Below are 24,198 nucleotides of genomic sequence, written 5' to 3'. Positions count from 1 at the left end.
CTGTCCTACGTGTGTTAACTTAGTTAGAATCTACATTACCAAGAGCATGAGAGTTTTAATGCCTCATCTGAGAAGTCTCAGAAAACCTCTCTGATCTTGAAACAAAAGCTGAAAATCCTAGAGTGTTATTAGCACTTCACTCTGTCATGTAAGACATAACTCTCTCTAGCCTACATTTTATAATGTAAACACACCTATAAAAATTAATCCATTAGAAACCTATTTAACTATGGATATGTAGTATTATTTTATTAGCTATCTTATTCCTTATAATCTCATAACCAATACATACATAACTGGAATTAGGGAAGAGGCACTAAAATTGGGGAAGAACAAAATATTGTTTACTTCATGGTTTTGCTGAGAAGTAGATGCATCAATAGCAACCTCAATTAACAAAAACTAATGGTATCTTTAATGGGTTGGGGCCCTCATTTCACAATCTTTACATGCCTCTGAATCAACAGGAACACAAACAAATTATTTAATTTAATTAATTAATTTAATTATTAACAATTTAATTTACTATGTGAAGGATATACTATTTGCACTAGATGTGGAGATACAATTAATTCTCTCACCTCCAGAACTTACAATTAAGCAGAAAGAATAGATAGCTATATACATAACTAGTTAGAAGACATTACAGGACAGTAAGCAATATCAAATAATGATACAGTTTTGGGGGGCATAGAAGAAAAAGTAATCTTTTTGACTTTGTAAACCAAAGGCAACTCACTAAGATAGAAAAAAAATGCACAAAAATATAAAGGATAGAGCCATTTCAAGTCAAGGAAACAATCTGAGGAAAGTCACTGAGATATTAGAGTACCAGGAATTTATAAAGCAAGACATGTAACTACACTCAGAAGGAAAGTTATGTGAGTATGGTCTTGATGTGGACAAGAGAAGGAATGAGAGGGAGAATGCAGTGTGAAGGTTATAAGGAATGGAAAGAAAGAAAACTGCAGGGAAAATAAAATTAATCAGTAGGTTTAGGATAAGAAATGGCCCTCATCATACAAGGAAGTTAAATTATAGAAAGCCAGTCAATTGAATGAAACAAAATAAAAGGAGTAAAAGGAAGATTTATTAAATTTTTATTTGCACATGGTTTTTGAAAAATCATTAACATTAGAAGACTTAGTGAGAAGTAACTGACCCACCACCCAAGTTCCTCTGCTCCTTATCCTCATCTTCAGAGGAAATACTTTTAACTGTTTCCATATTTAGTTCTTCTGTGGTTACCTCTAAATATATACATAATATGTTTATGTCATTACTTCTTGATTTTTGAAGTTTAGATATTACCTATTAACTTCCTGCTATAATTAATGACAATTCACATTGCACCATCTTTCATTTTTTGGTAATTATGTTGCTATTTTTACCTTTCTACTGGTTATTTAATCTTTAAATAATCCATATTTTTTTCAGCCCTATTCTTTACTTCTGCTCTCCATTAGATGAGCCACTACAGCTCTGCAGAGTCCTCCAGGGAAGATAGAATTTCTCTTATATGTCACCCACCTTTCTGCTAAGTTGAGTCACAGCTCCAGGTGACTTTTAGTTAAGTTTCTCTGCTCTTCAGTCTTGCCCATCAATATTCTGTCTTACATAAAGATCTCTCACTCATGGATTGTCCTCTCTTTTTGTTTCTGGGAATAAATTGGGGCTTTTAATGAGATCTTGAAAAGGGGAGACCAGTGCTTTTGTATATCTCCAGGCCTTGAACTAGAAGGAGATATGGAGAATCTTACTCATTTGCTCCCCTGTCCCCTCTTTGTCCTTCTTTAACCTGCTTTGTACCCTGTGAACTCCTCAGGGAAGGTCTACATTGGTGGCCCCTTGCTTACTGGCTTCTCTTTGGGTTTGGCCAGTGAGGGAAAGGGGTGCCCAATAAATTCCATTCCCTGGATCACCTCTAGGTGTCTCCATATGAATAACAAAATCCATAGTCCTGATGTAGTAGCACTTGCCTAAAGCTACTTTCTTTTGGTTTCACTAATTTCTTCTTTCTCCACCAGCCTCCCAGCTCCCCACTGTCACTAGCCCAGGAACTGAACCATCATCCTTGTTAGTTTACCTCAACACTGCTCATTCCTTCATAAATAGTCTCTTCATTAAATTTTCCTTAGTTGCCCCATTTGAGTGAGCCACATGTCTCCTGCCAGGACATGCCAATAAAGTCAAAGAAAAGATGCTGTCATTTGACAGAGGGAATGCTATAAATGGTCCCTTTTTAAATGCTAATTAAAGCTCTAGGAGGGACTGAGGAATAGAAGCTTAAAAGGAACAAGGAAAACTGTGATTAAAACAAGTCTACATAATACAAAAATTTGTCTTCATTTGGATATGGACAATAATTTATGCGTTCTTCTCCCATTCTCAATTAATTTTAATTATACTGTGCTTACTATGAAAATTATTGTGCAGCCTTAGAATGTGTAGATGAGTGTTGGTTTGTATGTTATCCAAATATTACCTTAGGAGACTGTAAATAGAGATTGAAGACAAAAGAAAAAATGAAAGGGGTGCCTTCACCTCACATGGAGAGAGAAACCCCAAAGAGGGGAAACAGACCTAAAGCACAGACCATTCTTCTAGCCTGATCCCCTGCACATGCACACATAGTACACACAATACCCACTCACACACAGAGGTATTCTGCCTTTATGATGTGGTCCCAGGTCAAATAGTACAAAGTTTGAGAAAAATAGTTGCACTGATTTTTATGCCCTACAGATGTGTAAGTGGAGGTTGAAAATGATGAATTCTATGGTGAAAATAAGCATTTAGCATCAAGGGGAAGATGATTAGTACCATACAGGAATGAAGATATAAATATATACATACATACATATACATATATAATGTGTATATAAAGGTTGTCCATAAAATTGCACATGAACTTTATGGACACCCTGTTTATATATACATGTATGTATGTGTATGTGTGTCTTTGAAGAGAGAGCTAGAGTTAAGGGAGGATCTTGAGCTAGAGAAACAATGTTAAGATATGTAAAATACCTGTCAAGAGTTTCTGTGCGTATGTATGCATGTGTGTATATTTCCTTGAACATTGCAACTGTAAGATTTAGCATTCAGTTTTAAATGATTTTTTTCTCTGTGATGCAAGTACCTCAAATTATGGCCAAGTCTACAGCACAATCTGTTACACAACACAGACTTGATTTAATGGTGTTGGGTGAAACTCAAAGGCAGGCAGCATGCATATTAGGATGGGCCCTCAAGTTCTTGTCACTCTAACTGAACTCTGAAGCTAGCCTGAGGGTGGCAGTTTTCTATTAAGGAATTACAAGAATTCAGGAAATCAAAGAGTTAACTAGCAACAAAAGAATGAATGCCTGAGGACGTCCCTGATTCCATGATTTGCAGCCAGGCAATAGAGAATGACCAAAGAACAAGTGGACTTTTCAGGAAGTGATTTCAGACTTTTCTTTTCCATTAAACACATACAAAAAAGTGATGCCTGGAAAGTAGATATGGAGAAGGGAGGACATGGTTTTCCAGGTAAAAGACATTTGGATCATATGTGTGTGTGAAACATAGTAAGATTTTCCAGTAATTACCACCACAATCTATATTAAGTCCACTCCAGTGCCTTTCACATATGCTACCTTATTTTACTCACACTTTCTTACTGAAATTGTTATTATTCTTATTATGGTTTCCATTTCACAAATAAGAAAGTAGAGGTTGGAAAGGGCAAATAATTTGCCTAAACTCACTTGCCTAGGATTAAAATTGTGTTGGACAGACATCAAAGTCCATGCTCTTTCCATTAAAAAAGACCCCAAGGCAAGATGAATAGAAAGAGAGGGGCATGGCAGGGGGAGGAATCTCCATCACTGTTCCTCTGTTATTCCAAAGAAATACCATTTACCTTTTAAGCAAATCTTCAATAGCCTTTTGGCTATACAGTTAGTAGAAGAATTGAAGGATCAAATGGCAGGTCTACTTTTAGATCCCTGAGTGTTCTCCAAACTTCTTTCCAAAAGGGATGTATTAGCTTCATTCCCACCAGCAGTGTAGAAGTGTTCCCTTTTCTCCACATCCACGCCAACATCTGTAGTTTTGGAATTTTGTAATGTGGGTTACTCTTACTGGAGTTAGATAATATCTCAAAGTGGTTTTGATTTTCATTTCTCTGATGATTAAAGATGATGAGCATTTTTTCATGTGTCTGTAGACCATGCACCTGTCTTCTTCAGAGAAGCTTCTGTTCAAGTCTCTTGCCCCCAATGAAATGGGATCACTTGTTCTTTTCTTATTAATAAGTTTGAGTTCTCTGTGAATTCTGGTCATCAAACCTTTGTCAATATCTATCTTGCAAATATCTTCTCCCATTCTGAGGGCTGTCTACTTGCTTTACTTACTGTGTTCTTGGCAGTGCAGAAGTTTTTAGTTTGATCAGATCCTAGTAATGTATTCTGGTATTGCTTCAATTGCCCAGGAGGTTCTCCTCATAAAATTTTCTCCTGGGCCAATTTCTTCAAGTGTTTCCCCTGCACTCTCTCCAAGAATCTTTATAGTTTCATATCTTAAGTTTAAGTCTTTTATCCAGTGAGAGTCAATCTTTGTTAGAGGTGAAAGGTGTGGGTCCAATTTCAGTCTTCTACAGGTCGTCAGCCAATTCACCCAGGACCATTTGTTAAATAGGGTATCTTTCCCTACTTATATTTTTATATTTTTTATAAAAATGTATATTTTTTGTAGGCTTAGAAATCAAATGACGATAAGTGTCTGGGTTCACCTCTTGGTTCTCAATTCTGTTCCATACATCTCCTTCTCTATTTTTGTGCCAGTATCAAGCTATTTTGATCACTAGAGATTTATAGTATATTCTGAAGTTTGATAGCATGATTCCTCCCGATAAGTTTTTCTTTCTGAGTAATGTTTTGGCTATTTGAGGCTTTTTCTATTTCCATATAAAATGAAGTACTTGTTTTTCCAGATCTTTAAAGTATGACAAAGGTGCTTTAATAGGGATTGAATTAAATCTGTAGATTGCTTTGGGTAATATAGACCTTTTAACAATGTTGATTCTTCCCAGCCATGAGGATGGTATGTTTTTCCATTTGTTAACATTTTCAGCTATGTCTTTACTTAGAGTTTCATAATTCTCTTTATAGAGATCTTTCACATCCTTTGTTAGATAGAAACCAAAAATCACTTTGCAACAATGATATTTCTGCCAGATTGTTCATCGCAGCTCAGTTCATAATTGTCAAGTCATGGAAGAAGCCCAAGTGTCCATCGATCCATGAATGGATTAATAAATTGTGGTACATATATACCATGGAATACTATACAACATTAAAAAAATATGGAGACTTTACTTCTTTTATGTTTACATGGATGGAGCAGGAACATATTCTTCAGTAAAGTATCTCAAGAATGGAAGAAAAACTATCCAATCTACTTAGTACTTATATGAAACCTATTTATAATTACGATAGAGCACAACTATAGCCCAGGATAAAGGAGAGAAATGGAGGAGGAAGGGAGAGGAAGGGGGAGGTAGGGATAAAGGGAGGGTAAACAGTGGGACCACACCTATGGAGTATATTGCAAGGGTACAAGTCAAATCTATCAAGTATAAAACATAAATGTCTTAACACAATAATTAAGTAAAGGAGGTGAAAGCTATTAATTAGTTTTATGTAAGCACTCCAAATTGTATAAAAAATCAATACATTGTATCTCACAAATGCATAAATGTATTCATGATCTATGTGTACATGACCTAATAAAAGGAAAAAAAATTAAAAATCTTCAATAGCATCTTCTTGCAGAGGTTTTAATGTCAAAAAAAAAAACCCAAAAAACACCACATCATATTCATAGAGTTTTGTGAGTGATGCTTCTATCCTCATTAGGGCCATGAAAAATAACAATAAATTAAAGTGCCTGTTTGCACACATAAACCATTGCTCAAGCATGATTATGACTAATAAACAACTAGTTTAAATTCAATTTTGATTTATGCATATTTTATCATCACTAAGTCATCAGGCATAATTAAGCTTAAGTTATTAATTATAGTCAGAAGAAGTAACATTTAGAGAAGATGGCAATTTAAAAATCAGAAATCACATTTAACAGAATACATATAAGTGAGCTAGAAACACAGGCTCGGCGTCTGTGGCTCAAGCGGCTAGGGCGCCAGCCACATACACCTAAGGTGCATGTTCCAATCCCCAGCCCGGGCCTGCCAAACAACGATAGCTGCAACCAAAAAATGGCCAGGCGTTGTGGCAGGTGCCTGTAGTCCCAGCTACTTGGGAGGTCGCCTGAGCCCAGGAGTTGGAGGTTGCTGTGAGCATGATGCCATGGCGCTCTACCCAGGGGGATAGCTTGAGGCTCCGTCTCAAAAAAAAAAAAAAGAAACACAGAGGTATTTATAGACTTTGTGGGTATATGAAGGTCTTTCACAGAAAGATGGTAGCAAAGGTGTAAGAAATATGTAAGAACCTAATCAGTGCTTTGCATCTAGGTAGGCTGGGAAAACAGCACGCTGAACTGAACTGTTGTGAATGTTGAGGGTCACTCAGTCAATGATTTTTAAATCATTGATTTAAAATCAATGATTTAGAATTGACTCCCTAAGTTTGTAACTGATCTAAAATGTAAGAGTAAGTGAAAAGGAGGGGTGTGGTAGAACAGGGGTGAAGACAGGCACTGGCTGAGAGGAGAAGTAGGGCTGGAGATTAATACATGGGTGGGGCTGGGAGGGATCACAAGAGCAGCCAGTCTGTAAAATAGATGAAAGTTGGCTCTGCATCAGCAATGCATGTCAGTTTTTCTAACAACAACCTACAAAATTCTGACTAGTAGATTTTTTAAAAATGAACTCAGGCTCCCTTGTTTCTCAAATATCCCCACTTCTGATGAGACTTCAGTAATATATTATGCTTCAGGGCACATTCTTCCAGGCTTATCACCTGATAACTTTTGGTTCTCATGCTTGGGCTCTCTTTTTTTTCTTCCCACTTTTACATCCAATTCCCCATTCAAAAACAAAACTAAATATCTGTTAGTAACTCCTCTATAATCACTTTTTGAAGCAAAATACTTCCAGGGGAGAGTTACAACCTTAATACTTGGTAGGCTTCAGGCAATTCCTTTAACCTTGCTAAGCTTGATATTTCTAAGCTGTAAAGCAAGCCAGCGGAAAGTTTCTAGTTCTGATAATCTCTGTGAAGATTACATGAGACATTGCCTGTAAAGTATGCACACACTGCCCGATACAGGAAATTTTCTCTAGTGTAATGTGAGTTAATGAAAGAAGAAGAAAAGAAAGATTAACTATTCATTTGATAGGGATATAAGGAATTCAAACATCTTAACAACAAAAAAATAAACAATCTGATTTAAAAAATGGGCAAATGTTCTAAACAGACTCTGAACAGATGTTTCTCAAAAGAAGACATACAAATAGCAGGCAAATATATTTCCAAAAACGTTTGATATCACTAAGCATTTGGGTCATGCAAATCAAAACCACAATGAAGTATCATCTCACCCAGTTAGGACTGTGATTGTCAGAAAGCCAAAACAAACAAACAAACAGAACACAAATGCTAGTGAGAATGTGGAAAAAAAGGAATTCTTATACACTGTTAGAGGAATGTAACTAGAACAGCCACTATGAACAACACTATCACAATTATTCAAAAATATACAAATGGAGCTATCATATAACCCTGAAATTCCACTATTGGACATTAGTTCAAGGAAATTCATTGATTCAAAGGAAATCAGTATATCAAGAGATATCTGCATCCCCATGTTTATTACAGCACTACTCACAAAGGTAAGATACAGAACTAGCCCAGGTGTTCACCTACAGACAGATAGAAAAGGAAAATATGATGAGAGGGAGAGAGAGAGAGAATTACTATTCAGTCATAAAAAGATAAAAAGAATGAAGAAAGAGATACACAATGGAATACTATTCAGCCATAGAAAAGAATAAAATCTTGTCATTCACAATCACATGCATGGAACTGGAAAACATTGTGTTAAGTGAAATAAGCCACACATATACAGTTAAGCACCACATGTTCACACTCACATGTGAAAGCTTAAACAGATGATCTCATGGAAGTAAACAGAACAGAAGATACTAGAGGCTGGGGAAGATACTAGTGGGAAGGGTAGCACAGAAGATATTTGTTAATAAAGGATAAAAAAAATACAGCTGGGGGTGGCGCCTGTGCTTCAGTGAGTGGGGCACCAGACCCATATACTGAGGGTGGTGGATTTGAACCCGGCCCCAGTCAAACTACAACAACAACAAAAAATAGCCAGGTATTGTGGTGGGTGCCTGTAGTCCCAGCTACTTGGGAGGCTAAGGCAAGAGAATCAACTAAGCCCAAGAGCTGGAGGTTGCTGTGAGCTATGATGCCATGGCACTCTACCAAGGGTGACAATGAGAGACTCTGTCCCTAAAAAAAAAAAAAAGACAACTAGGTAGGAAAAAAATCAGTTCTAGTGTTCTATGCCAGTGTGGAATCACTAAAGTTAATGATATATTACAGTTTCAAATAGCTAGAATTTTGAATGCTCCCAAAACAATGAAATGATAAATGTTTGAAACAATGGATAAGTTAATTACATATATTTCATCACTTTTTTAAATGTATGGAAATACCACAGTGTGGTAGGCACAATTATTATAGGTCAATTTAAACATAAAATAAATTTTAAAATAGAAAACAAGTAGTAGTATAAAGGTTTTAATAGTTGTCTTCTTAAATCTTTAAAAGAAATGACACACAGGCCTCCCATTCAGAGCTGGGTCTCATTCATGTTCTAGGGGTAGGACATGAATGGCTTAAAACCATTCCATGTTCCTAGAAAATGAAACTACAATTGCAAGGCAATTAATACCTACAACCACCTTTTCACATTATTAAAGAGGAATGCATAGAGTGATCAAACATTCTGTTTGTTCAGGGAAGTCCTGATTAATGACGTTACCTTGGCTTAAATATTAATAATTCCTCCATTCACTCTTAAAAATGTCTTGGTTTGTATGAAAAATGATGTGATCATTCAGACAAAGACTGTCATTCTCGTGTGAATGTAGGAAATAAGCAAATTTTATTTCTCTTTGGATCATAGGGTTGCATTTCAAAAATGAGGAAATGATAGATCGCACTGCTGTTATAAAAATTATCTTTTTAATTTGATCACTGGACCTGTTTATTCTTTGCCATAAGAATTTGGCTTGAGATAGCCATTTATGTATCTTAAGAAAATCATTTTGTGCCTTAGCACACTTGCTCATGAATCATTAAAGAGAAAGAAGAGTATAGGTTACGGGTGAAGAATCTGAAGCCTTCTGGGTCTTTAAGTACAAATTTTTTACTAACTTCAAATTTTATAGAATAATCATTTTATCTTTATTAATAGATTTTTATTTGCCTTTTATGTTTTTATTTTTTTTAAATGTATTTAAAATATCAATGAATAAATAAATTTCAACCAAATAATAATTTCAGATTTATGGCACAATTAAAATATTGGTGAGCCAAAAGTGCTAAATTAATTACTGCTATGCTCATGATTTAGCTCTAACTTTCCCTACCTGATTGTTATCTGTACCGTGTAAGACTGGTTAGAGAGAATTTACGAGAGTTGAGTTCACCAGTCTATTGCTTTTGACAGTGGGACACTGTATTTCTGTGTACTTCTTAGTTCTGTCTGCTTAATATCCCATCGTGTCAAAGGAGACCAAAAGATTGCTGAAAGAAGAGAACATATTTTTTAATGAGGATTGAAAACTGCATTATCCTGTTTCTGCTAAAGATAAGATCATTTGCTTGCTTTGTGATACTGCAAATCAACATTAAAGAAATTCAGTGCTCATTAGCATTATAAAACTCATAAGGACTACAGATATTTTACATTAGAAGGGGAGATGCAAAAGGTTGTATTGCAGAAATTAAAAGATGAAAATATAGGCAAAAAGCCTATATGTCTTTACTTCTGCCATTTCTGAGAGTCAGCAGTAATAAAGGTCCTGTTTTTCTACAATCTAGGAGGCTCTAAGGCAGAACTCCATCATGGCCTTGGCCCTGGCATGTAGGATGTAACATCTCATTGCCTTGAAGCTGGCCAGGAGGCTGGGGCGTGTGTGTCAACAGTATGTCTCAGGGGCCTCCAACCTGTGGTTTTACAAGTTTAAGTTACTGCCTCCAGATGGCTTAAGGCTTCAAAGAGCAGGCAAACAATCAGCCTTCTCCCCCAAAGCAGTTTCCTCTATCTATCAAAAAGTGGGCTAAGGAATTGACAGTGTACTTTTCTATGATTACTTTTTTGAGAATAATAGATTACTTAGAAGAATGTGTATCACTTGATCAGCAGACTAACAGGCACCATGGAAAGGTTAATCTGTTTTTTTACAATATGTTACCGATGTAATGGTATGATTATTGATTAACAGTGTGTACATGCAGCACTGGCTATTTAAGCTGGAAAGAAATAAAGAAGTTTGCTATTTACCATCTTAAGGCTATAACCCTCTTTGTTCTATACTATTTCAATAGCAGGCCTATACGGTGCATCACCAACCACTCACGAGAAACTTCACACAACATGAAAAGCAAAAGCAAAGACAGTTCTTTCAGTTAGAAGTAAGATCTGGAAATAATGCCACTGAAGAAACTTATAAGGTAGCTTATATGAAAAAAGGAAAGCCATGTGGTGATGGAGAAATTGTGAAAGAATGCGTTCTCCAAGTTGTAGGATGTTTAGACCCTGACAATATTTCAAAGTTCAAACAACTGCCTTTCCCAAGGAGAACCATAACAATTGGCTCATAGATTAACCTTTAACTTATACAACACCTTTATGCAATGCTTAAGTAAACTATATATTATTCAATGACTTTGTAAAAATCAACTGATAATACTGACAGCACAGGTTTTATGCTTCATTCAGTTCATAAAAGATGTTCTTTGCTATGAAGAAATACTAACTTTGGACACTCTTGCAAACAACGTGGGGAATAGGTACCTTCCACAACTTTCAAGACATATGTAATGATTGAGTGAGTACATGTACTCACTCAATCTCATATGTACAGATAGTGCACCATCCATGACAGGAAAACATGAAGAGTTTATTGCACAGATTGAAGAAAATAAGTATTAACAGATCCGGATGCTCTCATTTCTTTCATTATATTTTGCATCAGCAAAATCTCTGTGCTATTTTAATAACATCTTGCAACAAATTATAGGTATTATTAACTTTATTTGTGCAAATTCAGTAGGGCATCTGGGTTTGTAAATGCTAAAATTGAAATATGAGGTATTCAGTGTGTATTTGCTGTACCATTCTAAAGTATGTTTGGCTCTTTCAGGAACAGGTGCTAACCAAAATTTTATCTCTGTGAGAACACATCATTAAATTTTATGAAGAACAAAGTCAGCAATGCAAATTATTAAACGAAGATTTCTTTCTTTATTTCTTTTTTTTTTTTTTTTTTTGAGACAGAGCCTCAAGGTATCCCCCTTAGTAGAGTGGCGTAGCATCACAGCTCACAGCAACCTCCAACTCCTGTGCTCAAGCGAGTCTCCTGCCTCAGCTTCCCAAGTAGCTGGGACCACAGGCACCCACCACAATGCCCAGCTATTTTTTTTTTGGTTGCAGCTGTCATTGTTGTTTTGGCAGGCCTGGGCTGGATTCGAACCCGTTACCTTAGGTATATGTGGCTGGCGCCTTAGCCACTTGAGCCACAGGCTCTGAGCCAAAAGAAGATTTCTAAAGGAATGCAGCATTTCTGTGTGATATCATGTCAAATCAAAATGAAATGAATTTTTCTTTTTAAGGTTTAAGATTTAAGGCTAAATCTATATATAATATATAGCAAAAAATTTAAATCTATATATAATATATAGCAAATATAAATCTATATACAATATATAGCAAAAAATTTAAGTTTTTCAAAAAAAGTTATTCTTTTTCAAAACACGTCTTCAAAAGGAAATTTTAGATAAACATTTCTGACAGTTTGCAAAGGTCACTGAGGAACACGATGACATATGTAAATCAAATGAAGAATATGCAGCTGTTACAGGCCTATTAATTGAAGAATACAATGAAAGGTTCCCTGACTTTAAGCTTCATGGCATCACACACAAATTAACATCTCAGTCTCACCTAGTTGATGTCATCAAGGCACTTAAAGAGCTACAGATGGAATTGATTGAGCTCTTGGCAGATGACATTTCAAAGTCATTGTTTGATGCTAATATCCAATTGAAATATGGAAAACTGCAGTAGAATATCCGTGCTTCAACAACATGCTCCAAAAATGCTTTCTCACTTTTCAACCATTATCACTGAGAATGTACATTCTTCCACCTAACCCAAATCAAGATGTCCTTAGTCACACATGACTGACACCCATCTAGAGGATCAACTGAAACTACAGACCCCCCTGGTGGAACCAAATATTCAAATACTTTCCAATGCAAACAAAGCAGATACAACAAAGCAATTAAAAGGCTAGTTAACTTTAAAATTAACAAATGGTTTACATTTTTTTAAATTATTAACTACATAGTAGCTAGATTTTTACAAAGTAATGTACATTTTTAAGTATACCTAATTGAAATTTTTTTAATGTTATATCTAAATTAATGTGGCCTTCTAACATGAAAAGGTTTCCCATCCCTGCAATAGACAAAGATGATATGATATTCAGCAGCCCAAGTTTCTTCAGCTTTAAATCTGTGCCTCTGAGCTCTCCAAGTGGAGCATCTACCACAAACAGTGTTGCCATCATTAATAAATATTTATCAGGTGTCTGCTATATGTAGGCAACTTACCTAGAAGTGGGGTATTATACTGAAATGTACATATACATGTATTATTAAATCTACTCAGAGCAGCAGAAGTGAAACTTGACAGATAGATAATAATGTAAAAGTTCTTTATAGTTTCATAAGCATTCAGAAATGATAATGTAAACTTTGTATTTATTATCCAAAGGCCATAAATCCAGTGTGCTCTCTCTTTGTTCAAGGAGAAGAGAAGGCCTAAGAGGTGAAAAATGCAATGCCCTAGAAAAACTATGAGTAGTGAGTTTTTAATATATGTTTCCTATTCATCTTGGTATTCCATATAGAAAGCAGATACATCAACAGCAGGATCTTTGCCTGGAATCTTCTCTCAGCCTAAACCTGGAAGTGCTTCAAAATGAGCTAAAGACCTTATTTATCGATGTACTGATGAAATGAAGCAAGATTAAAAATCTTTCCACTAAACTTTCCAGGAATGTTGAAAACAGGCTGGAGGATACCCATATTCTTCTCCCATTTCAAAATGTGGCCTGAAAAAGATGTATTCTATATTCTTAAATTTCCAAAATCATCATTCATTTTGCAACAGAAGCCAAATTCTGTTGGATCTGAAAAGTCCTTCAGGGCTCTGGTTTCTAATCCCAGCTCATTACTGAATTGCTATATGACCTTGGGCAATGCACTTAACCTTTTAGACTTCAATTTTCTTACTTGTCCTGTGTGGGTAATACTGCTGAGCCAATTCATAGGACAGCTGTTAGGATGACTAATTAAATGGGACTGAAATTTTTTTGCAAAGGTTCTCTCTCTCTCTCTCTCTCTCTCTCTCTATATATATATATATATATATAAACTATTATATAAAAGACTAAAACAAAAACTATTTAATAGCCAACTACTATATAAAGACTATTATATAAAAAAACTAAAACAATAACTATTTAATAGCCAACTATTTTAATTTTCCCATGAAATTTATGGATACCCTATAAATGTGTGTGTGTATATATATACACACACACATACACATACACACACACACACATATATATATATATAATACCAGTGAAATTAAAATTCTTTATATGCAAGCCCTCAACATAGATTTCATAAGGAAAAACTCATGTTTATATTTGTTTAAACTATCCAAGATAAAAGATAAGGCAAATCAATATTTGCTCTCCACCACAGATACAACACATTCACAAAAGCCTGAACTATACTTTAAAATTTCTAGGGGCTTTCTCCAATTTCCTCTACCTCCTATCCCCCAAGCACAGCTATTCTTAACACTTCTGTAATTCAGAAGCTAATCTGATTGAACAGTAACCCTCTTTGAACCTTCCCTTCCTCTTACTCTCTACATATCACTGAAGTTACCCACAGCTAATCTCACTATCTTCATCCCAGACTGCATATCAGAATCTCAGAAATGCTTTTTCAAACTCCTAATGCCCCCAAATACAAACCAATTGGATCTCTGCTGAGTGAGGCCCAAACAATAGTATGTTTTTCAAAATCCTCAGGACAAAAAAACACTAATCTAGCACAATTAAAACATTGTCTCTCATTCATCCAATATGTACAACAGGAAAAAGACAACTCAGGATGCCGAACCAAGCAACAGAAAATGAATGGATGCCAGGTAAATCATCACTGCTTTCAAATCATTTCAAAAATGTTTGCCCTCTAGCTAAGTATATCATAATGGGTATAATTGGAAATGTGTACTATAAACAACAAGGGTTAACAAGTGTCCTTTATAACGATGAGTTGCACTTGTCTGTTCTTCTTGCCAATGTGTACTGAAACGACAGGGATTTATTTTTATCCTTCATCCTGACTCCTTTTCATTTTAACAGGGGAAGTGTCTAGTGGATGCCTGCTATAGGCCTCCCTAATGGGCTCCATCAGAATTAAGACTGAAATATATGGGAACATCATATTACACAGTGCACAGATAGGTTTGGAGGGCACAAACGTAATCTCTGATATAACCTCAAGACACTGTCATCATTAATAGACATTAATACTGAATGTTATATTAGTAAAACTCTTTAAAATAATCTGTGTTGCCCTATCTTAGTATCGCTTTATGCCTTTAGACATAAGACAGTGCTACTCAGGCCTAACATTGTGCTGAAAGATAGCTTCCAGGTCAAATTTATGTGTCATAAAGGTCAGGTCACATTGTGCTGAAAGATAGCTTCCAGTCAAATTTATGTGTCTGTGAAGACACAGACAGGGCATAGCTAGTAGCCTCGAAGCCTGAGCTCTTCAACTCTTAAGGGAGAGTGAAGGGTATCACCAGGGCACTTGCCGTTATGGAGATTGTCATGCTCTGGACCCACCTGGCTCACTGTGGCTCAACCACAAAAAGCCTGCGTGTTAGTTACAAACATTTTTCAATGTCCCTTCCAGGATGGGTCTACAAGGAAAAGCTGGATTTTGTGAATGCGAGGTGTGGTGAATTACTCAGATATTAAATATCAGTTGTGGTAATAAAGGTTTTGTTTTGAGGATAGTGGCAAGCCATGATTAAAGGAAATAACTCTGAAAATATAAACCAATTAAAATTATTTATTTTTAACTATAAATTTTATTTTTTATTTTTATTATTATTATTATTTTTTGAGACAGAGCCTCAAGCTGTCCCCCTGGGTAGCGTGCCCTCGCATTACAGCTCACAGCAACCTCCAACTCCTGGGCTCAAGCGAGTCTCCTGCCTCCGCCTCCCAAGTAGCTAGGACTATAGGCACCTGCCACAACGCCTGGCTATTTTTTGGTTGCAGCCATCATTGTTGTTTGGCGGGTCTGGGCTGGGGATTCGAACCCGCCACCTTAGGTGTACGTGGCTGGCGCCTTAGCTGGTTGAGCTATAGGCGCCGAGCCTAACTATAAATTTTAGCACAACGTATCTTTTTTATGCACGAGGTACACGACATGCTGTTGCCTGTCTTGCTGCTGCTAATTTTGCAGCATCAACATCAAGTCACTAGCCTTTGAAATTCCTTTTCTGGCTCAGTATTAATATAATAATATGACTTTTAGAATCAATAAATCAGATAGGCATCTGTAGCTCAGCAGCTAGGGCACCAGCCACATCCTGGTGGAACTAGTAGATTCGAACCCAGCCTGGGCCTGCCAAACAACAATGACAATTACAACCAAAAAATAGCCAGGCACTGTGGCAGGCACCTATAGTCCCAGCTACTTGGGAGGCTGAGGCAAGAGAATCGCTTAAGCCCAGAAGTTTGAGGTTGCTGTGAGCTGTGACGCCATGGCACTCTAACAAGCGCAACATAGTGAGACTGTCTCAAAGAAAAAAAAATAGAATCAATAAATCTGGAGTCCAAGTTCTGTGAACCTGGAAAAATTACTTATTTCCTGGGGGTGCCTCAAAGGGAAATAATAAGAATACCCAGAGCATGGATCCAGTTAAGTATGTAAAAACGTAAGTTAGTGTAGGGGGTGGATTAGGCATATTCCTTCTCTTTTCTAACCACTCCACTTCCTTTCATACTGAGCAGGGATCCCCTCTTTTAAACAATCTTCCCACGTCCCCGTCAGCTGAACAGCCTTCTCCCGTGTTTCTCTTCCTCTATAAAGCACCACATTGCACACCACTGTTTTTGTGACTTTCTGCCTCTGATGAGTGACCCTCTCTAGGTCTCACTGTGGTGCTTAAAATTTAGTAGGGATCAAATAAATGATTACTGAATGAATAAAAGGATGAATAAATGAAATTCATGACTGAATGCACATATAGCTATCTACGTTTATTTTTTTTCTTGAATGGTAAGATGTAGACATTAGTTTCTAACACTATAGAGGAATAGATGCATGGAGAAACTCTTGTAACATAGGGTCGTTAACATGTTGAAGAAGTTGGGTTTTTAATTCAATTTAAAATTGATCACGATTTTAATTTTAGAAGTTGCCAGAAATATTAAATGAACTTAATCTGCCAGCTTCAGAAAGTATCAGTATATGGCCAACCTTGTTTCTTCTATAACCTACTCCAGTGGTTCTCAACCTTCCTAATGCCACGGCCCTTTAATACAGTTCCTGTGGGTCATGACTCACAGGTTGAGAATTGCTGCCCTACCCACTCACACACATCCTGAGCAGCTACAAGACTATTCAGAAAGTATATCATTTATATGCAAATATTTCAGAATAGATTTTTAAAAGATAAGGGCTCTTTTAAAAATTAACTTTTAAAGACAGTATCATAGTTACCTATAAAATGTATTAATGCTAATTCTCCTCTAATATTAATACCCGCCTGTCATTTAGACTACAGTTGACATGTCCTAAAGGTTCTTCCCTCTCTTATTTTGTTTCTCTTGCAATTCTCTTCAAACAGTTTCTACAAAAAAGCTACTAGATTTTAAGCACTGCAGTAAGACCTGAAGAAGCTCACTGGTTAGAGGCAGAAAGTCATAAAACCAGTGGTGTACAGCATAATGCTTTGTAGAGGAAGAGGAACACGGGGAGAAACTGAGGTGTGGGAAGGGGGTAAGGAAATACTCTGGAGCACTGGTCCTCAGGAAAATTTCCCCATCACTGGTGCTGAGAGCCTAGCTGTTAACAGAAAAGGTAAATCAGAAACCGAGAGGCAAAGCCTATTTCAGAGCACAGAGTGAGGTTGGTTACTTATGTACACATACACACAAACAAAACTTGAATCCCTTGCTTTGGATACTAAGAGAAAAAAAAAACAGACCCTTCTCCAGCAGGAGAAACAGTGGTAGTGCTTGTCTGTCTTGATCTGGATTTTGAGAGGAACAAAAAAATAATAAAATGATAAATAAACAAATAAATAAAAAAATAACATCACTCTAACATTTCCTAGTGAGATACCTTTATTAACATATTTGTGGAGTTGGAATTCACACTATTTTCTTTGAAAGAAGAAAACTCAAGACACAAATTACTTATAGGTGTTCTATAAGAAGAATATTGGAGAATATTATATTTTTCTATAAGAAGAATATAAGGAGGGGATACTTTTCTAGAAACAGGGACCATGAGAGAACAAAAGAAAAATAATTATTCCTGATCCCAGACTTTTCATTCTAGTAGATAAAGACAATTTGAAAATAAGTAAGATAAATATTTAACATTGCACATGGTAATTAAATGTTGTACAAGAAAAGGAGCAGAGAATGTGTCCATGTGTCTGTTCTTATCTGTGTGTGTCAGGGGTCCTCAAACTTTTTAAACGGGGGGCTAATTCACTGTCCCTCAGACTGTTGGAGGGCCGGACTGCGGGCCCCAGGACAAGTCGGCTGCTAAGCAGGACAGGCAGCGGCTGCAAAAACACCCGACAGGCCAGATAAATGTCCTCGGTGGGCTGAATGTGGCCCACGGGCTATAGTTTGAGGATGCCTAGTGTGTGCACGTGTGTGTGTGTGTGTGTGTGTGTGTGTGTGTGGTGGGGGAAAAGATGTTATAATTTTAAATTCAAAAGCCTCAACGAGTAAGGAATATTTGAGCGAGAATCTGAAGGAGATAGGGGGTCATCTATGTAATATCTAGAGAAGAGAAGCAAAGGCATAGCCAAAGTCCAGAATAAAATTTCAGACAGACCAAAGGGGACAAGAGTGTCAGCATCACTGAGAGGGGAGACAGTAACAAGAGGCATGAAAAAGAGAAAGAAATCGGATTCCTACCTAATACCATATATAAAAATGAATTTTTAAAGACAAAATGTTTCAAAAGAAAAAAGATGGGATAATATCTTTATAACTTTGAGACAGGAAAAAATACCTTAGAAGACAAAAATGAAAAATATAGAAAACTGATTAATTCAACTATTAACAAAATTAAGCATTTCTGCGCACCAAATGATAACCTTCACCCTGAATGGTGATAACTGTACTACAGGTAACCAATAAAGTTTACCACAAAGAATATAATCTTCAAAACAATAAGAAAAACAACTCAACTATTTCAGCCACTTCACAAGTGCTTTACATGAATCAACTCACTTTATCCTCGTAACCACCTTAGAACAGTTACTTTTGCCATTCCCCTTTTGCAGGTAGAATAAAATGGAGGCTCTAAAAGATTTTGTTCCTTGTCCTAGGTCCCTGTAAGTGGTAAGAGGGTTTGAAAAAATCCAAGCAGTCTGTGTCACCAAAATGTACTTCTTGTTCCTATTGCCTCCCATCCTTGAATGTTCTCAGCTCAAGAACTGCATCAGTAAATAACCTCAGTTAATATGCTGGTCACTGCACATGACAAGTCTTCCTAGGAACCACAACCCAAAGTGAGTTAGGATCCTGGCTCCTGGAGAAAGTGAATAAGAGCTGGAGCAGCATCATGAGTGTGTGATCCCTGCAGACTCCGGTATGGTTTAGGGCTTTGTGGCAGCTGTCATGAAATTCAGAATAATTAATAATCAAGGGAATCCACTTTTTCATTTTGCAGAGGACTGTCAAATTATGTCATTGATCCCAGTAAGAACACATGGGAATGTAGGGAATTAGTGAGACTCTCCGGCTCTTTGGGATCATTTTACTCTTTAGAGACACATGCTTAGGAGAGGTGACCAAAAAGGGTTTGTACTTTGCTAGAGTTCTGACGATTGCTTATTGTTGTGTCTCTTAAATTCCATGAACAAAAGAGAGCATTGCATATTCATCAAGTTATGTGAACTCCTCAGGGTGGAAGAAAAACTCAATGCAGTCTGGGTCATAAAGACACACCACTAAACAATGTTGAATTATGGTAGTTTATGGGCTTACCTATTGCTATGGCAGTGGTTCTCAACCTTCCTAATGCCGTGACCCTTTATTTTTTTTATTAAGTCATTTGTACATAGATGATGAATACATTTATGCCATTATGGGATCCAATGTGTTGATTATTTGTATAAATTGGAGTGCTTACATCCTACTAATCAACATAGCCTTCACCTCATTTACCCAATTACAGCATTATGATATTTGTGTTCTATACCTGATAGATCCAATCTGTACTTGCAATATGCTCCATAGGTGTGGTCCCCCTATTAACCCTTCCTCTATTGACCCCCCCTTTTCCCCTCTCACTCCCCTTTTTTCTTTATCCTAGGCTATAGTTGTGTTTCATTTTTCATATGCAAGTGTGAGTGATTATAAATTGGTTTCACAATAGTACTGACTACATTAGATATTTTTTTTCCATCCCTGAGATACTTTACTACAAAGGATATTTTCCAGCTCCGTCAATGTAAACATAAAAGAGGTAATATACCAACAATAGTCAAGGGGAAAAAACAATCAAAGACTATTCCCTTTACAATAGTGCCAAAGAAATATCTGGGAGTGTATCTAACTAAGGATGTGAAAGAACTCTAAAAAGAGACTTATGAAACTTTGAGAAAAGAAATAGCTGAAGATGTTAACAAATGGAAAAATATACCATGCTCATGGCTGGGAAGAATAAACATTATTAAAATGTCTATATTACCTAAAGCAATCTACAGATTTAATGTGATCCCTATTAAAGCACCTCTGTCATACTTTAAAGACCTGGAAAAATTAGTACTTTGTTTTATATGGAAACAGAAAAAACCTTGAATAGCCAAGAAATTATTCAAAAATAAAAACAAATCAAGAGGAATCACATTTCCAGACTTCAGACTATACTATAAATCGATAGTGATCAAAAGAGCATGGTACTGGCACAAAAATAGAGATGTAGATGTATAGAACAGAATTGAAGATCAAGAGGTGAATCCAGACACTTATCATCATTTGATCTTTGATAAGCCTATCAAAAATATAAATTGGGGGAAAGATTCCCTATTCAACAAATGGTGCTAGGTGAATTGACTGGTGACCTGTAGATGACTGAAATTGGACCCACACTTTTCTCCTCTAACACAAACTGACTCTCACTCATTAAAGGACTTCAACTTAAGACATGAAACTAAAAATTCTAGGAGAGAGTGTAGGGGAAACACTTGGGAGAATACTTTATGAGAAGGACACCTCAGGCAATTGAAGCAACATCAAAAATACATTACTGGGATCTGATCAAATTAAAAAGCTTCTGCACTGGTGGTGCCTGTGGTTCAAAGGAGTAAGGCACCAGTTCCATATGCCAGAGGTGGCAGGTTCAAACCCAGCCCCGGCCAAAAACTGCAAAAAAAAAAAAAAAAAAGAAAAAAGAAAAGAAAAAGTAAAAAAGCTTCTGTGCTTGTGCTGCCAAGAACACACTAAGTAAAGCAAATAGCCCTCAGAATGTGAGAGGATTTTTGCAGGTTATATTTCCAAGAAAGGTAATAATGAGAATCCGCAGAGAACTCAAACTTATTACTAAGAAAAAAACAAATGATCCCATTTCATTGTGGGCAGGAGACATGAACAGAAGCTTCTCTGAAGAAGACAGGGGCATGGTCTATAGACACATGAAAAACTGTTCATCATCTTAATCATCAGAGAAATGCAAATCAAAACTACTTAGAGTTACACTGGAACTGAAAACAAAGTGTTGGTCAAAAGGCTAGAAGAAGAACTTTTCAGAGAGAAGAAACAGTAAGTCAATGTCTGAATAAGAAGGAACAAGGTTGGTCAGAAAGGAAACTGATGTAGCTAGCGAGAAGTAAAGGAGGCAGTATGTGGGTTCACAAAGCTGCCCAGCACCAGATAGTAGGGATGGCCTTCCTGATGAGAAAGGAGACCCATGTCACCGCCCTCTGTATCCCAGGACACTCTCCACCTCCCTCACCTACGTCTCCTTCAGGAAGGTGAAGTGACATCTGAATCATGACTTTGACAGCAAGAAAGGCACATGTGTAACTCCCAGCTCTCTCTTTCTTTGGGGAATATCTGCTCAGAAAATACACATATTCAGTTCTATTCTCAGCTGTGGTCACCTAGGAAGAATTTTCAGCTATCTGGCATGGGCTGTAAACAGTTAGGAAAATCTAATGCTGAGGTTGAGATTCAGCTGACATTTTGTTCTCATTCTGTTTGATTAACTCTCTCTTGTTTCTGATTTTGGGTGGAGGGAAAGATGGGTGGTAAAAGATAGAACTTTTTAAAGTTCAAGGCCATATCATAATCAGATCATAATCTGTTGGTCTTGTATTTCAAACTCCATACAATGTAACTCAATTTAAATTTATTAATCTCTTATTACATGCATTGCTCCACTATACCCACTATATGAATCTATCCTCCATATACACAGTCCTAAGTATATTCTGTTTATAAAATTCCTATTTATGGCCTGAGCTTGAGTACTTGTGGATACTAAAACTTACCTGAGGGAAATGAAATATGTTATGTAGGACAAGGAGTGAATTACCATATACGCAGCAGCTGTTGCCAAGCACGCCTCCCGGCATGGGGTAAGAAAATCTCATGATGTAAGTTGTCCTATAGATATTGTATCTATGTGGCAATTTAGGTGTAATATGTATGCTGCAAATGAGCACATAGAGTTTCAGAGAGGTTAACTAAATTTTATAATACACAGCCAAAAAGTTACAACACCAAGTGACCATTATGAGTCTGTTATATTCAAAAGTTCAAGATCCAACCTCTTCCCATTACAACTGGGTAGATCAAGAAAGAATACAATTAAGCACTATGCAAATAGAATCAAATACCCATTCAAAGAATTGTGGCCATTCAGCTATAAGAGAGAACATTGTTGGTCAAGTTAGAAATTAACCCAATTCCAACAGAACTGTCACCACATCCGTGTGATTTGCTTTTCTACTTTGTATATCCATAAGATCTCAAAATAGAGTTATGAGAAGCATATTTTAGGTATCAGCAAATTAAATTTAACTTGGAAAGATTTCAAATGGCAGAGAGTCTGTTACTCCTAGTATACTTATTTTTGGATATTTTATTCTTTATCATCGGAAATATGTCATTCAACAGATATTCTATCTGAACCATCTATATGTAGCAACTAAATTTTGAAGCAACTTCAAGAGATTGGCAGACTACCCAGGGATCATGTTTTCTATGTAGGGGATGCTTAAAAGTTGTTTGTTTAAACCATATGCAATCTATTTCATTTTGAGTATGAATTTAATAGCTTCTTGATTTGTTATCATATCTAAATTATTTTCTGTTCTTATAAAACCTGGAGTTCAAATTGACATATTAAGATACCCACATTCAATTCCACCTCTAACTCCAGGCTTTATTATACTAATACAAATTAAACAGTTTTATACATCTACTATCATCTTTGCTAATCCAGTGAGTCAAAAACCTCTTGAAACCACACTCTAATTTAGAATCATATTAAAATGGGACCAAAGCCAAGGAAGCAAATAAAATTATTTTTTTAATTGAAGAAGATTATTTAATAAACTTAATGAAACACCCAGGCAAATCAAAACTAATTTATTCATTTTATTCATAAAAGTACATAAAAGTCTAAAAATAAACTCCTAATTAGAATGGATACCTTAGTTTCTGAAAAACAACTCATTTACCCCTATAGACCAAAAAAGGATCATATTGTATGATGCACAGAGAATTCTAGAGATGTAGGAATGAAATCAGCCAGAAGTAAAAGCATTTTGTAAAGAAAGAACATTCACATCCAAAGAAACATAGATTTTTGCCACCAACACTAACAATAAATTATTTGAATATCCATGTGTGCCACAGAATTTATTTATGTAATGTGAAATTTGGGTTGCTGTTAAATGAAGGAAATTCATAGTGCTTTAAAGTAACTATTAGATCCATCTAAAAAGGCATGACATTGGCTTTCAGGAGTAAAGGACAAATCCCCATGCACTAAACAACTACATGTATTTGGCCATTTCTTTTGCTTTTTTACTTGTTTTGTTTTGTTTGGTATGTTGGCTTATCTTATAAGACCACTGAGACAATTTTTTTTTTTAACCATAGACTATTGACAGGAATCAAAGCCAAGACATTTTTATAAAAATCTAAGTGCACAGAGACTGCGTATCTTGTGTGAAGTAAAACATATGACCCAGATCATACTTAGAGTGAGTGCTTACTCTCTCCACCCAGTTTATTTATTTTTTTATTTGAATAGTCTTTTCATTTAATAGTGGCCATCTTTCTTTAATACCACATGAAAACTTGACAGGCAGTAATTTCTTTCTTTTTTTTTTTTTTCAAGAAGTGGATAGGGTGGAGAGAGTTTGGCAAGTTCACACTCAAAGAGAGCATAGATATATGGTACACTTCCTAAGTGAAGGATACAACTATTAGTCAGACTTTACCTAACAAATGCAAATAATGTAACCTAACCATGTCCATCCTCATATTAATCTGAAATAAAAGATGGAGACCTTACATCATTTGCATTAACCTGAATGAAGGTGAAGCACATTCATCTTAGTAAAGTATCACAA

At 36.2% G+C, this 24,198-nt stretch overlaps 1 protein-coding gene across 1 annotated transcript in view; it reads right to left on the bottom strand.

The window, feature by feature from the left end:
- THSD7B (thrombospondin type 1 domain containing 7B) overlaps nt 1–24,198 on the bottom strand; it is a 1,042,983-nt gene that overhangs the window by 424,454 nt on the left and 594,331 nt on the right. The window lies entirely within an intron of this gene.

This window comes from Otolemur garnettii, unplaced genomic scaffold (genome assembly GCF_000181295.1).
Source record: "Otolemur garnettii isolate 467f Iridium unplaced genomic scaffold, OtoGar3 scaffold00080, whole genome shotgun sequence".
NCBI lineage: Eukaryota > Metazoa > Chordata > Mammalia > Primates > Galagidae > Otolemur > Otolemur garnettii.
This window is presented reverse-complemented; position numbering and strand designations above follow the sequence as displayed.